The sequence below is a fragment of the Arachis ipaensis genome, chromosome B10 (genome assembly GCF_059453495.1).
Source record: "Arachis ipaensis isolate K30076 ecotype BB chromosome B10, ASM5945349v1, whole genome shotgun sequence".
Taxonomy (NCBI): Eukaryota; Viridiplantae; Streptophyta; class Magnoliopsida; order Fabales; family Fabaceae; genus Arachis; species Arachis ipaensis.
In genome coordinates, this window is record NC_142435.1 from 130,816,810 (window position 1) to 130,834,345 (window position 17,536).

The 17,536-nt window shown below is 36.7% G+C and overlaps 1 non-coding gene across 1 annotated transcript; it reads right to left on the reverse strand.

Moving 5' to 3' along the window:
- Window positions 1-13,877: 13,877 nt before the first annotated feature.
- On the reverse strand, window positions 13,878-13,985 carry LOC148581734 (small nucleolar RNA R71). The gene has a single exon (XR_015893822.1). It is a non-coding gene; the product is annotated as a small nucleolar RNA R71 (small nucleolar RNA).
- Between the last annotated feature and the right edge of the window lie 3,551 nt (window positions 13,986-17,536).

A 17,536-nucleotide genomic window follows, 5' to 3' on the forward strand; every position in this document is an offset into this window, starting at 1 on the left:
ATCTTACCCGAATAGTGCATGCAGCAGGAAGACAACTTCAACAAGCTACAATGGAAGTACAAAGATGGAAATATTGTTTGATTCAACCTATGATTTGATTTTTGCTTTTATATAATAGCCTTTGATTTTTCTTCTTCTTTTCTCATTATTACTTGGATTTGGTGATCATCTTTTTTCTTTTGATTGAACCTTAAACTGAGCTTTCTATTTTTTTTTTTTGCTTGTTTTCAAAAATTTTTCAACCTTGATTTAAGGTTAATCACGTGGGTTGTAGTACTGAAGAGAGAAGGAAGAGTTCGGTTGCTTAGTTATGGGCCAGAATGTACGATTCAATTTTCAGTATGTCTATATCATACCAAAAACTGAGTGCTACCAACTTGTCTTTCTAATTATTATCTATTATTTACTATATGAGCCTGATTCGTTGTTAAAACGTAGTTATTTTGTGAGGTATTTTTTTAAAACGTTTGGTTTGATAAATGGAATCATTCATAATCAATTCACAAATACTAATAGATAAAATAGTTATAAACAACCACACTATCCGACCACATCTCCGAAATAGGCGCTATGCATCGCCGTCCCTATGTTCGGAAATCATTCCCTCTATGAGCGTTCAGTATTCGCCGTCCTCATTGGGAAACCAAATCTTTCCCTCCATGAGCGTGTCGTATTTGCTGTCCTCCTGGGGAAAGCACACTTCTGGTCTCAAGTGAGCACTACGTATCGCCGTCCTCACTAGACCATACTCAACATCTCAAGTGAGCGCTACACATTGCCGTCCTCACGAAATTATATTCATAATCATTTTATGAGCAGAACAAGGCCACCATCGTTGTCTTTTTTGAGAAGAAATCTTCTATCCCTTAATAATAATATGGTACTGAGCTAGCAGGACAGATCCCTCGTCCTTGTTAGGCAAATATTGAATCTTTTAGTTCTTTTTCCCCTTCTCATGTCATAGTCATTACCTCTTATTTACTTCTTTATTCTTTTGTCTTTTTGACTTTTACTTTTTAAACTGTTTTAGTTTCGGTATGAATAATCAACATATTCCAAGCATAGGTTCATTAAGTCTATGCTAAACCAGTTTAACTTTTTTCATACTTTACCTAACCTTAAATACAATGTTAAGTACTAACTACGTTACCTCTAGTTCGCTTCCCTAATCGACATTTATCTTTTTCTCACTAACATGTTCTTACCATTCCCTAGGTATTTTATAAAGGTAATTATGAGATACTGAACTTAAAGTTGTCTTCCTAAGATTTTTAGAAAAAATTGTCTTTTCGGCATTATTTTATTATCTTTAATAATATTTTATTATAATTTTCAAAAATTATATTTTGACCCCTAAAATTTAAAAAAAAATTATATTTTGACCTTATAATTTTTTATATTTATACTTTAACCTCCTAAACTTTTAGTATTTATACTTTCCATCCCAAAACTTTTAATATTTATATTTTGACCCCAAAATAATCAAACTCCATGTTCTTTATGTTCTTGAGTGTTCTTGGTGACATTCAAAGCATTTTTCGTGTTCTTCGTAAATTCTTCAAAATCTTTCTTCAATTTTAATCCGTTTTCAATCTTTTTGGTAACTGATTTTTACCATAGTTCAAAACAAATTTGTAGCCACAAAAGTCCCATGATTTCTACTTGATTTCAACATAAATTCATCATTAATTTGAGGCTAAACCTGGGCTGCAATTTCTTTTTTCTAACAGCCATGAAACCAAACTTACAAACTTGATTTTCAACCAATTTTCATCAAATTTTCGACAAGAATCACTCATATAAACAATCAATTTCAAATATAATTCCCTTGTGGTGAATTCAAAACTGGTGGGGCCCCATCTCTCGAGCCCCGAAGGATCGGGAGTAATCACTAGTGATAGGGCACTCGGGATCGGTAGTGGAGAAAGCGAACGTTACGATCCTGTTGACCTTTCCTAAATTTATTATTCCGGTGGATGCAGATGATGTTTGAATTTGCTCTTAGGTATATGCACTCGATGCCTACGAAATGAACAAAGCATACGACTCGTCTAAGGCAGACGAGGCACGCAAACTTTTTTAATATTACGCTATTTTTTATGGTTATGCCAGCGATGTCTGGTTGTACAAAGCCAAAGCTACAGAATAGAAATGAACCAGAGGGCCCTTAGTAAGGACAAAGACTTCTACCGGTCTAGAGGAAGTGTGCTTGAAAGACTCGGCTTGCCTACTGGCCGTGAGAGCATTTTTCTTACTTAGCTCCATTGCCATATAAAGGCGAGCAGCCCTTATAGCATAGCTAACCGCTAACTTATAGCCTAGCCGCCGTGCCCTTTTTCGATTTAATGAATCGGTCGTGATAAATAGCCACCTTTTTAAGTTTCTATTCGCCCTCACTCACATGACGAAAAGACGACATTCTCTTACGGTGAGAACACATTCAATCGGGCACCCCTTAGCCTATTCCTTAAGAACAAATGGGAGCCTAGCTCTCCTACTAGATTTCGGGCCTGTTCGTCATTATACAGGATTTTCATAACATCCTTTACCACACATATGTGGTGAAAGCCGACTTGCCTTTTCATCTAATTTTCTGATGAGGTCGTGTACAACAACCTTAACTGCACTGAAATAGAAGAAAAAACGTCCATTGCACCAGTCCCTTTTCCAATGAATAGAAGATAAGGATGGCAAAAGGAAAAATGTCGTCCGATGGAGGACACAAAATAAAGAAAAAAAAGTAAGACAATTAATCAAGATTAATTTCACCAAACCCTACCTTAGTTTACAGCTCCAAATTCGGCTACTTCTTCAAGAATTCCTAGATCACTTTTTCCTCCTAAAATCAATCAAGAAACTTTAAAACCTCAAGAACACTCACAACCGAAATTTCAGCAGCCTATTAGGAAGGATATCCTCACCTTAAACTTGCTGAAAATAGAAGATCTTTAGGTCACAAGTCAATTTAAGTCAATTTAAGCAAGAAATCTATGGAGAGGTCACAAATCAATAGGAAGGATATCCTCTATTCCTCCTCTTCAAATACAAGTTCAAGCATGGTGTTCATAACCAAATTAAGAGGAGAGATGAACAACCATCTAACCTGAATTTGAATCATGAAAGTGACATGAATTTGAAGAGGAGGAAGAGAGGATAACTTTAATTGGTTTAAAATTTTTATTTGAGTTTTGGTTTGAAAGATATCAAGCTTTAACGATCAAGAACTAAAAACTGTTCTCTCTTTTTCTCTCTTGCTAATTCGGCCACAAGGAAGAAATGAACCAGCCTTGGAGTGTCTTGGGGTGTGAGGCAGAGCCGTGATCGGTTGTTGGGGAGGTGGATAAAAAAAAAATATTTCTTGTGTATAATTAATAAAACTAGATGTATTAGAATACAAGTAACAACACATCAAGAGATTAATATTTGAGCTACTAGTATTGATGACACTAGTAATATAATTAAAATAAGAATAAAATATATATGATGAGGCATTAGCATTGTTAAAGTCATCGGAGAGTACTGGTGCTAACCTGTACTAGTAGATTGTGAGCTCGGTAAAATATATCTTCTATTTTTAACTAAAGCATATCAAATAATATTATAATATTACTCAAGCAGCTCTAATATTAATACAACAACAACAACAACAACAACAACAACAAAATATTATTATTATTATTATTATTATTATTATTATTATTATTATTATTATTATTATTATTATTATTCTCTCATGAATCGAGTTCGGCTCGTCAAACTGAGACTAACTACGGAAATCAAAATCTGAGATTCCTAACCGAAGCAGCTCAAAAACTAGGTTCTTCGCGACTGTGTTGTTGATGTTATCTTAGTAGAGGTGTTGTCTTAGTAATAACAAAATGATGATATAGATTGAGGTGCTTGATGATGTAGCAGAGGTGCTTCCTTTACTGAACTTCCGAAAAATTTCGTTTCGTCAAAAACTAGGTCGTTACACAGAAGAGAGAGTGTCTCTTTCCTTCTTATTTTGTGATCAGTAACAATTATCATGGGCCACAAGAGTGTGAAATATTTGCTATTGGGCCTTATTTGTTGTAATTTTAGCTAAACAAATTACTCACACAATTGGGCTTTTGATCGAAGATTATAATATTTAGTCATCATCAAATTATCGTTTTTGTTTTTGTTTTCTCAAACTCAACATATTTCAAAGAGAAAATGAACTTAATAACAAATGGAAACAAGATACATACTAGCCTGTGTTTTGTCTTCATGAAAGTGGCTGACCTACCAGTATACTTCGACGACCTAACCGATGCCTTGTTAGCTCTGTTCGTGAGACGGTGACACTTGAACCCCTAATCAGTCTCCTAATAGACGTACAATTCCTTCTCAAGGTCTAGGTGGAGGCAAATAGTGAGGTGATCTCGCAGCTCACGTACGTCCTCCAATTTCTGCTACAACCGCGTAGCCATCTGATGGTCGAAAATCTTCATGATCATGACATCGTGAGTCTTATCCCATATAAATTTCTCCTGCACAAAGAACATTTAGCACTAGTTAATCAAAATTAAATACATAATTAACCAAAATAAAGTTATAAACTATGTAAGGTTTGAATATGTAGAGTTTTTACCACCCACTTCTGAAACCATTGCTCTCTGGTCTCAGTAGGGATCTTCTTGTAGTTCAGCCATGGGTGGTCATGCATCAGCTTGATAACATTAGTACACTCTTGTGTACATGTATTGTTATCTAGCATAAAGCTATCAATTAAAAACTTAAGATTAGTAGTTTACTAAAAATTATTTGAAGTAAACTATAAACTTCAATTATATTTAGATTTTTTAGAAATTTTGGTAGAATTTCATCTATAACTAGAACGTCACAAACTCTTCCATCAACAATTCACTTAAACAATGCACAAACAAACTAATATGAAATTATATGACTTAAGTAGCAACATCCATCAACGATCAAATCCACTTTTAGTATTCAAACCTATCTTAATAACCTAAATACACTAAAACTAGAAAATATAGTGTAACTAAATTAAACTAACTAACTTAAATGGAAAACTTAAGATTAACAACCACATATGTTAAATAATCTCCTCAAAATAGTATGCATATAAAAGACTTAAAATTGTACTCATGCTGTCAAACCATCAAGCCAAATCGTCATTCGTATGATAGAAGGTGGTGGATGGGCATCTGGATGGGGTCCGTGAGAGGATTCTAACACTGCGATGTCTGTCACTGGAGGTGTTGTCGTCGAAACAGTGGGTTGCTGAGCGGATGGAGGTGGTGGAGGAGTCCACGTTGGTGAAGCAGCCGGATGACTTCTTAAGTTGCAGGAGTGGAACAATAGTAGAAGCCACGTAGTTAGGTTAGGGACCATGATGAACGGCTGGTCTTGCGCACCCATTGCCCGTAATGACACAGGGGCAGTCGTAGCAGAGGTAGACAACTGAGAAGTCCCAGGGATACCAGTAGAAACCCTCGTTCTCCCTCTACCACGACCACGAGACCAATCCGTGACACCTCTTTCTGTCGTTATATCTGCAAAGAGCATACCAATTAATACAAATCCTTCCACATTAATATTATTTGAAAAAAGTTTTGACATAACCTCCCCTAAAAAAGTGCTAATCTTCACGATAATAAACTGCACAACAATCAAAACAAACTCTAAGGAGAATCAATCATAAATTAAAACTCAAACAATTACAACACATCAAAAATAATTTAACAAACAATAATAAAATACGAAACTTTACAAAATTAGAACCCTTGAATCTAAACCTAACTAATCCATTAGAGAATCCATTCTCAAACTTTAGAACTATTAAAGCATGCATATAATCAAGCATTGAAAATTCACTAAAGATTTTATTTTAGAATATTTCTATTTTCAATCTTTAGTTACTTAATTTAACTAACTCCATTCTTAGATTAATGAGATTAAATATTATCTAAACTTAAAGCTTTGATTTTAACTAAAATGTTAAACCAAAGGCCACATCACTCTAAAATCTATTACTTCACATACTTTTATAAATTCAAATGAAAAATTTAAATTTTAGTTTGTATAAATTACTGGACCTTATTTAAGTTAAGGTTGAAAATATATATCTTTCTCTAAATTTAAGTTCTATAAAGACTTATATGATTTACTTTATTAACTAATTAGTTGAGTACCTAAGTAATTAGGTGTTTTAATGTGTTCATCATGAAATTAATTTTTATAAGTTGCCTAATTAATCCTAAATTATCATCTTAGCTCTTATTATTAATAGTACTTACTAAACATAGAATTCAAACAATACAATAAACAAATCAATTTAAAATCTATTCTCAACTTCCAACACCATCCAATATTAATGGTCATCAGAAATTCATAATAGCACGCTAGAACCAAATTTAAGAAGTGGAAAAAGGGAGTGCTATTTGGAGGGTGCAACGGCGGCAACAACAATGATAGAAGCAGCTACAGCTGTGGCGGTTCGGGACTAGCAGCAGCGGTTCCGTAGAGAGACAAAGAAGGTGGAGAGTCGGATGACAAGAGGGGGCCGTCGGAAGAGACTACTGGGGAGAATGTTGAGGGAGAGATGAGAAGATTAGAGAGAGAGTGGGCGGCAAGAGGGTGAGTAGAGAGAGAGAGAGAGAGAAAGTGATTCGAAATGAGGGGTAAGAGGGTTCGCAATTCGAATTTAGGGTACAATTACCGTCAGATTTATTGGTGAATTTATCCGACGGTAAAGTTTCGCAGATGCTCCAAAATATAATGTTTCACAAATCAATCTTACTGTCAGATTCAACCGTCTATAAATTTGATGGTAATGTTCGCGCCAACTAACTTTTTTCCCTCTAAATATTACCGACGAATTTATCGTCGGAAAATACAATCCGACAGTAATTTTTTTACTTGACGAATTTATTGCTAGATCTGCTGGTAAATTTGTCGGTGAACTCGATACTAATATAGTAATATCCAATGCTAAATTCGATAGTAAATTTAATGGTATTTAATGTTTTTTTTTGTAGTGATATAAAGTTAAAATGTTATTGTGTAAGTGGGATAGAACATCTTTAATATTTTTAATATATAAGTGAGTAAATATAATTCAATAAATCTAATAACAACAAACAGAATTAAAAGAAAAAAAAAAAACTTATAAAAATATCTGACACCACTTTGTCTTTTTTTTTTTTTTTAAGTTACATGAAACTCTAATATTTTATCCGAATCTATTTGATTTGGTGAATGCAAAGGACGCTGGCTGCTAAATGAGACGAGGCGATTTGTTTCTTATCATTTATAATGCAAATATTTTATGTAGGTCGCGTTTCTATATTATTTTATTTTATTTTTATATTATTTCAATTTTCTTTCTTATTAATAAGGATGTCGTTGCTGTTTTTTTTTTTAAATTATGTTACATATATATAAAAAAATTAATTATTAAATTAGTTATTTATATAAAATATATATTAAAATATAATATATATTTAAAATGAAGTGGATAATATATTTTATATATGTATATATTATGACTAATTTGGGTGTTGATTTCTTGTTTTTAAGGTGAAATTGCAAGTTGTGTCTTATTCAATAATATAAACAATAATATAATTTCAATTTTCAAGGTTGGCGATTCTTGAATATTCCAAATGGAATCTGGCTCGGTGGCTCCAATCACGCTTTAAGAAAAAACATAATGCATTTTTTTAAAGGTCATAATAATTTTGGAAGAATTTTAAGTGTATTAGCTAGGTATATCAATATTTCAATAATTTTAATTGTTAATTTTAATTAAAAATATATATAATATATATTAATTTAAGTGTATTAGTCGAATATATTGATATTTCAATAATTTTAATCGTTAATTTTAATTAAATATATATATAATATATATTAATTAAAATTAACTATTAAAATTATTAAAATACTAATATTTTGAATATATTTAAAAATATTTTAATAATTTTAAGGGCAAAAAACGGAAATAAATTAAGGCAGGAGAGAAATTACATGAATCAGCCAAACTGAAAATCGTTTCACGAATCAGTCAAAGCACATTACTATGTAATTCGAACTAGTTGGATTCGAACTACGTTAACACATAAATCGAACCAACCAAACTCGAATTATGAAGGAACACGCGTTGAACATAATTCGAACCTAGATGGTTCGAACTACCAATGAGCATAATTCGATCTAGGCTTGTTCGAATTACACCCTTTGAACGCTTCTCTAAGTAATTCGAACCTAGTTGGTTCGAATAACACAAAATTTGACTCAAACAGCGATTCGAGAAAGGTTGGTTCGAATTACATGGGTTTCGGCTATATAAGGAGTTCGAATCAGCCTCATTTGAATCACTTTTCCATTCTCATACTCCACCAAATCCCAGAGAAAACGACCCAGATTCGATCCGACAAAGTCTCGAACAGAATACTCAGCCGATGGGGGACGATCCAGAAAGGCTATATCGGTTGGACGGAGTTGCTCATATAGCCGGGATCATCAACAACGAGGTTAGTAGATAGAAAACTTTGTGCTAGCGGTTTATCTGAGTTAGTGGTTTTGCATGCGGTTTTAGTGGCGGTTTATGTTAGCGGTTTATCCTAGTGGTATTGTAAGTGGTTTATATTAGAGGTTTTGCATGCGGTTTAGTTGGTGGTTTATGTTAGTGGTTTTTATTAGTGGTTTTTGTTAGTGGTTTTGTATGCGGTTTTGTTGATGGTTTATGCTGGCAGTTTATTTTGGTGGTATTGGTAGTGGTTTATTATGTGATTTTGTGTGCGATTTAGGATAGTGGTTTTGCATGTGGTTTTCGTAAGTGGATTTGTATGCGGTTTATGTTAGCGGTTTAACTATGTGGTTTTGTCGGCGGTTTATGTTTGAAGTTTTTAGTAGTGGTTTTTGTTAGTACTTTTGTATGCGGTTTTGTTGATGATTTATTTGGCGGTTTATTTTGGTGGTATTGGAAGTGGTTTACTATGTGGTTTTGTAAAGCGGTTTATGATAGTGGTTTTGCATGTGTTTCTGATAAGTGGATTTGTATGTGGTTTATGTTAGCGGTTTAAGCATGTGGTTTTGCTACTGGTTTGTTATATTGGTTTTGCATGTAGATTCTATTAGTGGTTTCCATAAGTGGTTTCCGGTGTTAGTTATTTTTGTCACTGGTTCTGTAAGTGGTTCTAATAATGCCGTCCATGTAATGCGCAGCCACAGCGATGCATCAGGAGCATGCGGCGGCAGCAGGGCATGCGACTCGATGAGTGGTATGTTCCATACTTGCAGATGGCCGGATTATACCATCTTGTGAGGCTGAACGATAGATGGTTCCGGTTAGATGAGCCCCTGGTCAGTGCCTTCGTCGAGCGGTGGCGTCCTGAGACGCACACCTTCCATATGCTGTTCGGAGAGTGCACGATCACACTTCAGAACGTGGCGTACCAGCTGGGGTTGCCAGTGGACGGGCGTTATGTCAGCGGTTGCCTTACAGATTTCCAGATATACATCCAGGGTGGCCGTCCAGCTTGGGTGTGGTTCCAGGAGTTGCTTGGAGTGATTCCTCCTCCGAGCCAGGTTAAGAAGTTCACAGTAAACTGCACCTGGTTCGAGGAGACTTTTGGAGAGTGCCCCGAGGGAGCCGATGAGGAGACTGTGCGGCGCTTTGCTCGTGCCTATATCATGATGTTGTTGGGCACTCAGCTGTTTGCCGACAAGTTCGGCAATCGCATTCACATCAGATGGCTTCCCTACGTAGCTAGGCTTGAGGAGATGGGTACCTACAGCTGGGGATCTGCAGCACTGATGATGAGCGGATAATTTATACGCTTTTTGGCATTGTTTTTAGTATGTTTTTAGTAGAATCTGGTTACTTTTAGGGATGTTTTCATTAGTTTTTATGTTAAATTCACATTTCTGGACTTTACTATGAGTTTGTGTGTTTTTCTGTGATTTTAGGTATTTTCTGGCTGAAATTGAGGGACTTGAGCAAAAATCAGATTCAGAGGTTGAAGAAGGACTGCTGATGCTGTTGGATTCTGACCTCCCTGCACTCAAAATGAATTTTCTAGAGCTACAGAACTCAAAATGGCGCACTTCCAATTGCGTTGGAAAGTAGATATCCAGGGCTTTCCAGAAATATATAATAGTCCATACTTTGCCCAAGTTTAAATGACGCAAACTGGCGTTCAACGCCAGCTCTCTGCCCAATTCTGGCATCCAGCGCCAGAAACAAGTTGCAAAGTGGAGTTCAACGCCCAAACTGGCACAAAAGCTGGCGTTCAATTCCAAGAATGACCTCTCCACGTGTAGACTTCAAGCTCAGCCCAAGCACACACCAAGTGGGCCCCGAAAGTAGATTTATGCATCAATTACTTACTTCTGTAAACCCTAGTAGCTAGTTTATTATAAATAGGACTTTTTACTATTGTATTTGACATCCTGGATTGTATTTGGATCCTATGATCACGTTTTAGGGGGCTGGCCATTCGGCCATGCCTGGACCTTTCATTTATGTATTTTCAACGGTAGAGTTTCTACACTCCATAGATTAAGGTGTGGAGCTCTACTGTTCCTCAAAGATTAATGCAAAGTACTACTGTTTTCTATTCAATTCAACTTATTCCGCTTCTAAGATATTCATTTGCACTTCAACTTGAATGTGATGAACGTGACAATCATCATCATTCCCTATGAATGCATGCCTGACAACCACTTCCGTTCTACCTTAGATTGAATGAATATCTCTTGGATCTCTTAATCAGAATCTTCGTGGTATAAGCTAGATTGATGGCGGCATTCATGAGAGTCCGGAAAGTCTAAACCTTGTCTGTGGTATTCCGAGTAGGACTCTGGGATTGAATGACTGTGACGAACTTCAAACTCGCGAGTGCTGGGCGTAGTGACAGACGCAAAAGGATAGTAAATTCTATTCTAGTATAATCGAGAACCTCCAAGATGATTAGCCATGCAGTGACAGCGCATCGGACCATTTTCACAGAGAGGAATAGGATGCAGCCATCGACAAGGGTGATGCCTTCAGACGATTAGCCGTGCTGTGACAGAGCATTTGGACCATTTTCCCGAGAGGATCAAAAGTAGCCATTGACAACGGTGACATCCTTACAAAAAGCCAGCCATGGAAAGGAGTAGGATTGATTGGATGAAGGCAGCAGGAAAGCAGAGGTTCAGAGGAACGAAAGCATCTCTATGCGCTTATCTGTAATTCTCACCAATGATTTACATAAGTATTTCTATCCTTCTTTTATTATGTATTTTCGAAAACTCGATAACCATTTTATATCCGCCTGACTGAGATTTACAAGGTGACCATAGCTTGCTTCATACCAACAATCTCCGTGGGATCGACCCTTACTCACGTAAGGTTTATTACTTGGATGACCCAGTGCACTTGCTGGTTAGTTGTATCGAAGTTGTGACAAATTATGAATCAAGATTAGGGCACCAAGTCTTTGGAGCCATTACCAGAGATCACAATTTCGTGCACCAAGTTTTTGGCACCGTTGCCGGGAATTGTTTGAGTTTGGACAACTGACGGTTCATCTTGTTGCTTAGATTGGGTAATTTTCTTCTTATTTTCAAAAAGTTTTCAAAAAAAAAAAGTTTTCAAAAATATATTTTTCTTCAGAATTTTTAAGATGAATTCTAGCGTTTCATGAAGCATGTTGAAGCCTAGCTGGCTGTAAAGCCATGTCTAAATTCTTTTGGACTGAGGTTTCACTTATACTCAAGAGAAGAGCTTCTTTGTCTTTCTTAGCAAATTAGTTGATGCATGTAATTACATACTAAAGCTTGGCTGGCTATTAAGCCATGCCTAACCCTCAGATTGGAGCTTTAAACTAAAGAGCATAAGATTCTTGGAATTCATATTAAAAATTTTGGAATCCTTATTTTTCTTTTTCTAAGTAATTTTCGAAAAAAACCAAAAAAAATTAGAAAATCATAAAAATCAAAAATATTTTTGAGTTTCTTGTTTGAGTCATGTGTCATGTTATAAGTTTGGTGTCAATTGCATATTCATCTTGCATTTTTCGAAAAAAATCATGCATTCATAGTGTTCTTCATGATCTTCAAGTTGTTCTTGGTAAGTCTTCTTGTTTGATCTTCATGTTTTCTTGTTTTGTGTCTTTTCTTGTTTTTCATATGCATTCTTGCATCCAGAGAGTCTAAACATGAAAGATTTCTAAGTTTGGTGTCTTGCATGTTTTCTTTGCATTAAAAATTTTTCAAAAATATGTTCTTGATGTTCATCATGTTCTTCATAGTGTTCTTGGTGTTCATCTTGACATTCATAGCATCCTTGCATGCATTCATTGTTTTGATCTAAAAATTTCATGCATTTCATCATTTTCATGTTCTTCTCTCTCCTCATTAAAATTTCAAAAATAAAAAAATATCTCTCCTTCTTTTCTCTCATAAAATTCGAAAATTAGATTTGACTTTTTAAAAAAATTTTAAAATCAAGTTGTTTCTTATGAGTCAAATCAAATTTTCAATTTGAAAATCTTATCTTTTTCAAAATCTTTTTCAAAAATCAAATCTTTTTCATTTTTCTTAGCTATTTTCGAAAATTTTAAAAATATTTTTCAAAAATCTTTTTCTTATCTTTATCACTTGATTTTCGAAAATAACATCATCAATTAATGTTTTGATTCAAAAATTTCAAGTTTGTTACTTGCTTGTTAAGAAAGATTCAAACTTTAAGTTCTAGAATCATACCTTGTGATTTCTTGTGAATCAAGTCATTAATTGTGATTTTAAAAAATCAAATCTTTTTCAAAACTAACTTCAATCATATCTTTTCAAAAATATCTTCTTATCTTATCTTTTTCAAAAATTTGATTTTAAAATATCTTCTCTAACTTCTTATCTTCTTATCTTTTCAAAATTGATTTTCAAATTTGTTTCAACTAACTAACTAACTCTTTGTTTGTTGCCTATCTTTTTCAAAACCACCTAACTAACTCTCTCTCTCTAATTTTCGAAAATATCTTCCCTCTTTTTCAAAATTTCTTTTTAATTAACTAATTATTTTAATTTTTTTATTTTAATTTTCGAAAATTACTAACCTTTTTCAAAAACTATTTTTGAAAATCACTAACTCTTTTTCAAAAATAATTCTTGAAAATTCTCTTTCTCTCTCATCTCCTTCTATTTATTTATTCATCTACTAACACTTCATCTCACCAAAATTCGAACCCCCTCTTCCATCTGTGTTCGAATTTTCTCTTCTTCTTTTCTTCTACTCATATAAGGGAACCTCTATACTTGGGTAAAAAGGATCCCTATCATTATTCTTTTTCTGTTCCCTCTTTTTTCATATGAGTAGGAGCAAGGACAAGAATATTCTTGTTGAAGTAGATCCAAAACCTGAAAGGACTCTGAAAAGGAAACTAAGAGAAGCTAAATTACAACAATCCAGCAAGCACCTTTCAGAAATTTTCGAATAGGAAGAGGAGATGGCAGCCGAAAATAATAATAATGCAAGGAGGATGCTTGGTGACTTTACTGCACCTAATTCCAATTTACATGGAAGAAGCATCTCCATTCCTGCCATTGGAGCAAACAATTTTGAGCTGAAACCTCAATTAGTTTCTCTGATGCAGCAGAACTGCATGTTTCATGGACTTCCATCTGAAGATCCTTTTCAGTTCTTAACTGAATTCTTGCAGATCTGTGATATTGTTAAGACTAATGGAGTAGATCCTGAAGTCTACAGGCTCATGCTTTTCCCCTTTGCTGTAAGAGACAGAGCTAGAGTGTGGTTGGACTCTCAACCCAAAGATAGCCTGAACTCATGGGATAAGCTGGTCAAGGCTTTCTTAGCCAAGTTCTTTCCTCCTCAAAAGCTGAGCAAGCTTAGAGTGGATGTTCAAACCTTCAGATAGAAAGAAGGTGAATCCCTCTATGAAGCTTGGGAGAGATACAAGGAACTGACCAAAAAGTGTCCTTCTGACATGCTTTCAGAATGGACCATCCTGGATATATTCTATGATGGTCTGTCTGAATTAGCTATGATGTTATTGGATACTTCTGCAGGTGGATCCATTCACCTAAAGAAAACGCCTGCAGAAGCTCAAGAACTCATTGACATGGTTGCTAATAACCAGTTCATGTACACTTCTGAGAGGAATCCCGTGAGTAATGGGACGCCTATGAAGAAGGGAGTTCTTGAAATTGATACTCTGAATGCCATATTGGCTCAGAATAAAATATTGACTCAGCAAGTCAATATGATTTCTCAAAGTCTGAATGGAGTGCAAGCTGTATCCAACAGTACTCAAGAGGTGCCTTCTGAAGAAGAGGCCTATGATCCTGAAAACCCTGCAATAGCAGAGGTGAATTACTTAGGTGAACCATATGGAAACACCTATAATCCATCATGGAGAAATCATCCAAATCTCTCATGGAAGGATCAACAAAAGCCTCAACAAGGCTTTAATAATGGTGGAAGATACAGGTTTAGCAATAGCAAGCCTTTTCCATCATCCACTCAGCAACAGACAGAGAACTCTGAACAAAATACCTCTAATTTAGCAAACTTAGTCTCTGATCTATCTAAGGCCACTGTGAGTTTCATGAATGAAACAAGGTCTTCCATTAGAAATTTGGAAGCACAAGTGGGCCATCTGAGTAAAAGGATCACTGAAATCCCTCCTAGTACTCTCCCAAGCAATACAGAAGAAAATCCAAAAGGAGAATGCAAGGCCATTGAAATGACCATCATGGCCGAAACCACAAAAGAGGAGGAGGACGTAAATCCCAAGGAGGAAGACCTCCTGGGACGTCCAGTGATCAATAAAGAGTTTCCCTTTGAGGAACCAAAGGAATCTGAGGCTCAACTAGAGACCATAGAGATTCCATTAAACCTCCTTATGCCATTCATGAGCTATGATGAGTATTCCTCTTCTGAAGAGAATGAGGATGTTACTGAAGAGCAAGTTACCAAGTACCTTGGTGCAATCATGAAGCTGAATGCCAAATTATTTGGTGTTGAGACTTGGGAAGATGAACCTCCCTTATTCACCAATGAACTAAGTGATCTGGATCAACTGACATTGCCTCAGAAGAAACAGGATCCTGGAAAGTTCTTAATACCTTGTACCATAGGCACCATGATCTTTAAGGCTCTGTGTGACCTTGGTTCAGGGATAAACCTCATGCCCCTCTCTGTAATAGAGAAACTGGGAATCTTTGGGGTGCAAGCTGCTAAAATCTCATTAAAGATGACAGACAATTCAAGAAAACAGGCTTATGGACAAGTAGAGGATGTGTTAGTAAAGGTTGAAGGCCTTTACATCCCTACTGATTTCATAGTCCTAGATACTAGGAAGGATGAGGATGAATCCATCATCCTAGGAAGACCTTTCCTAGCCACAGCAAGAGCTGTGATTAATGTGGACAGAGGAGAATTGATCCTTCAAATAAATGAGGACAACCTTGTGTTTACAACTCAAGGATCTCTCTCTGCATCCATGGAGAGGAAGCATAAAAAGCTTCTCTCAAAGCAGAGGCAAACAAAGCCCCCACAGTCAAACTCTAAGTTTGGTGTTAGAAGGCCACAACCAAACTCTAAGTTTGGTGTCAAACCCCCATATCCAAACTCTAAGTTTGGTGTTGGGAGGTCTCAACAAAGCTCCGCACATCTGTGAGGCTCCATGAGAGCCCACTGTCAAGCTATTGACATTAAAGAAGCGCTTGTTGGGAGGCAACCCAATGTTTATTTATCTAATTTTCATTGTTTTTCATGTTTTATTAGGTTCATGATCATGTGGAGTCACAAAATAAATATAAAAATTGAAAACGGAATCAAAAACAGCAGAAGAAAAATCACACCCTGGAGGAAGACCTTACTGGCATTTAAACGCCAGTAAGAAGCATGTTTTGGGCATTCAACGCCAGAACAGAGCATGGTTCTGGCGCTGAATGCCAGAAATGGGCAGCATCTGGGCGTTTGAAGGCCAGAAATGCACCCAGGAGAAGAGCTGGTGCTGAACGCCCAGAACAAGCATGGTTCTGGCGTTCAACGCCAGAAATGGGCCACAAATGGGCGTTCAACGCCCAAAACAAGCACCAATCTGGCGCTGAACGCCCAAAGTTGTGTGCAAGGGCATTTTGCATGCCTAATTTGGTGCAAGGTTGTAAATCCTTGAACACCTCAGGATCTGTGGATCCCATAGGATCACCTCAGGATCTGTGGACCCCACAGGATCCCCACCTACCTCCACTCACTTCTTTTCACCCCTCTTTCACACAATCCCATAAACACTCTTCCCCGAAACTCTTCACCAATCACCTCAATCTCTCTTCCCTATCACCACCTCACCACTCACATCCATCCACTCTTCCCCATAAACCTACCTCATAAACTCCACCTACCTTCAAAATTCAAAATCAATTTTCCACCCAACCCACCCTAAATGGCCGAACCTAACACCCTCTCCCCCCACTATATAAAGCCCTCCATTCTTCTTCATTTTCACACAACACAACCCTCTCTTCTCTTCTTGGCCGAAACACAACCCCTTCTCCCTCTCCTCCATTTCTTCTTCTTCTTCATCTATTCTTTCTTCTCTTGCTCGAGGACGAGCAAAATTCTAAGTTTGGTGTGGTAAAAGCATAAGCTTTTTGTTTTTCCATTACCATTGATGGCACCCAAGACCGGAGAATCCTCTAGAAAAGGGAAAGGGAAGACATAAGCTTCCACCTCCGAGTCATGGGAGATGGAAAGGTTCATCTCCAAAGCTCATCAAGACCACTTCTATGATGTTGTGGCCAAGAAGAAGGTGATCCCCGAGGTCCCTTTCAAACTCAAGAAAAATGAGTATCCGGAGATCCGACATGAAATCCAAAGAAGAGGTTGGGAAGTCCTAACAAACCCCATCCAACAAGTCGGCATCCTAATGGTTCAAGAGTTCTATGCCAATGCATGGATCACTAGGAACCATGATCAAAGTAAGAACCCGAATCCAAAAAATTATGTTACAATGGTTCGAGGGAAATACTTAGATTTTAGCCCGGAGAATGTGAGGTTGGCGTTTAACTTGCCTATGATGCAAGGAGATGAACGCCCCTACACTAGAAGGGTCAACTTTAATCAAAGGTTGGACCAAGTCCTCATGGACATATGTGTGGAAGGAGCTCAATGGAAGATTGACTCCAAAGGCAAGCCGGTTCAATTAAGAAGACTGGACCTCAAGCCTGTAGCTAGAGGATGGTTGGAGTTCATCCAACGCTCCATCATCCCCACTAGCAACCGATCTGAAGTTACTGTGGATCGGGCCATCATGATCCATAGCATCATTGGAGAGGAAGTAGAAGTTCATGAAGTCGTCTCCCTTGAACTCTACAAAATAGCCGAAAAGCCCTCCCCTGGGGCAAGGCTAGCTTTTTCTCATCTTATTTTCCATCTATGTTACTCAGCTGGAGCTTTCATAGAAGGAGACATTCACATTGAGGAAGAGAAGCCCATCACTAAGAAAAAGAGGGAGCAAGCAAGAGAGCCCATTCATGG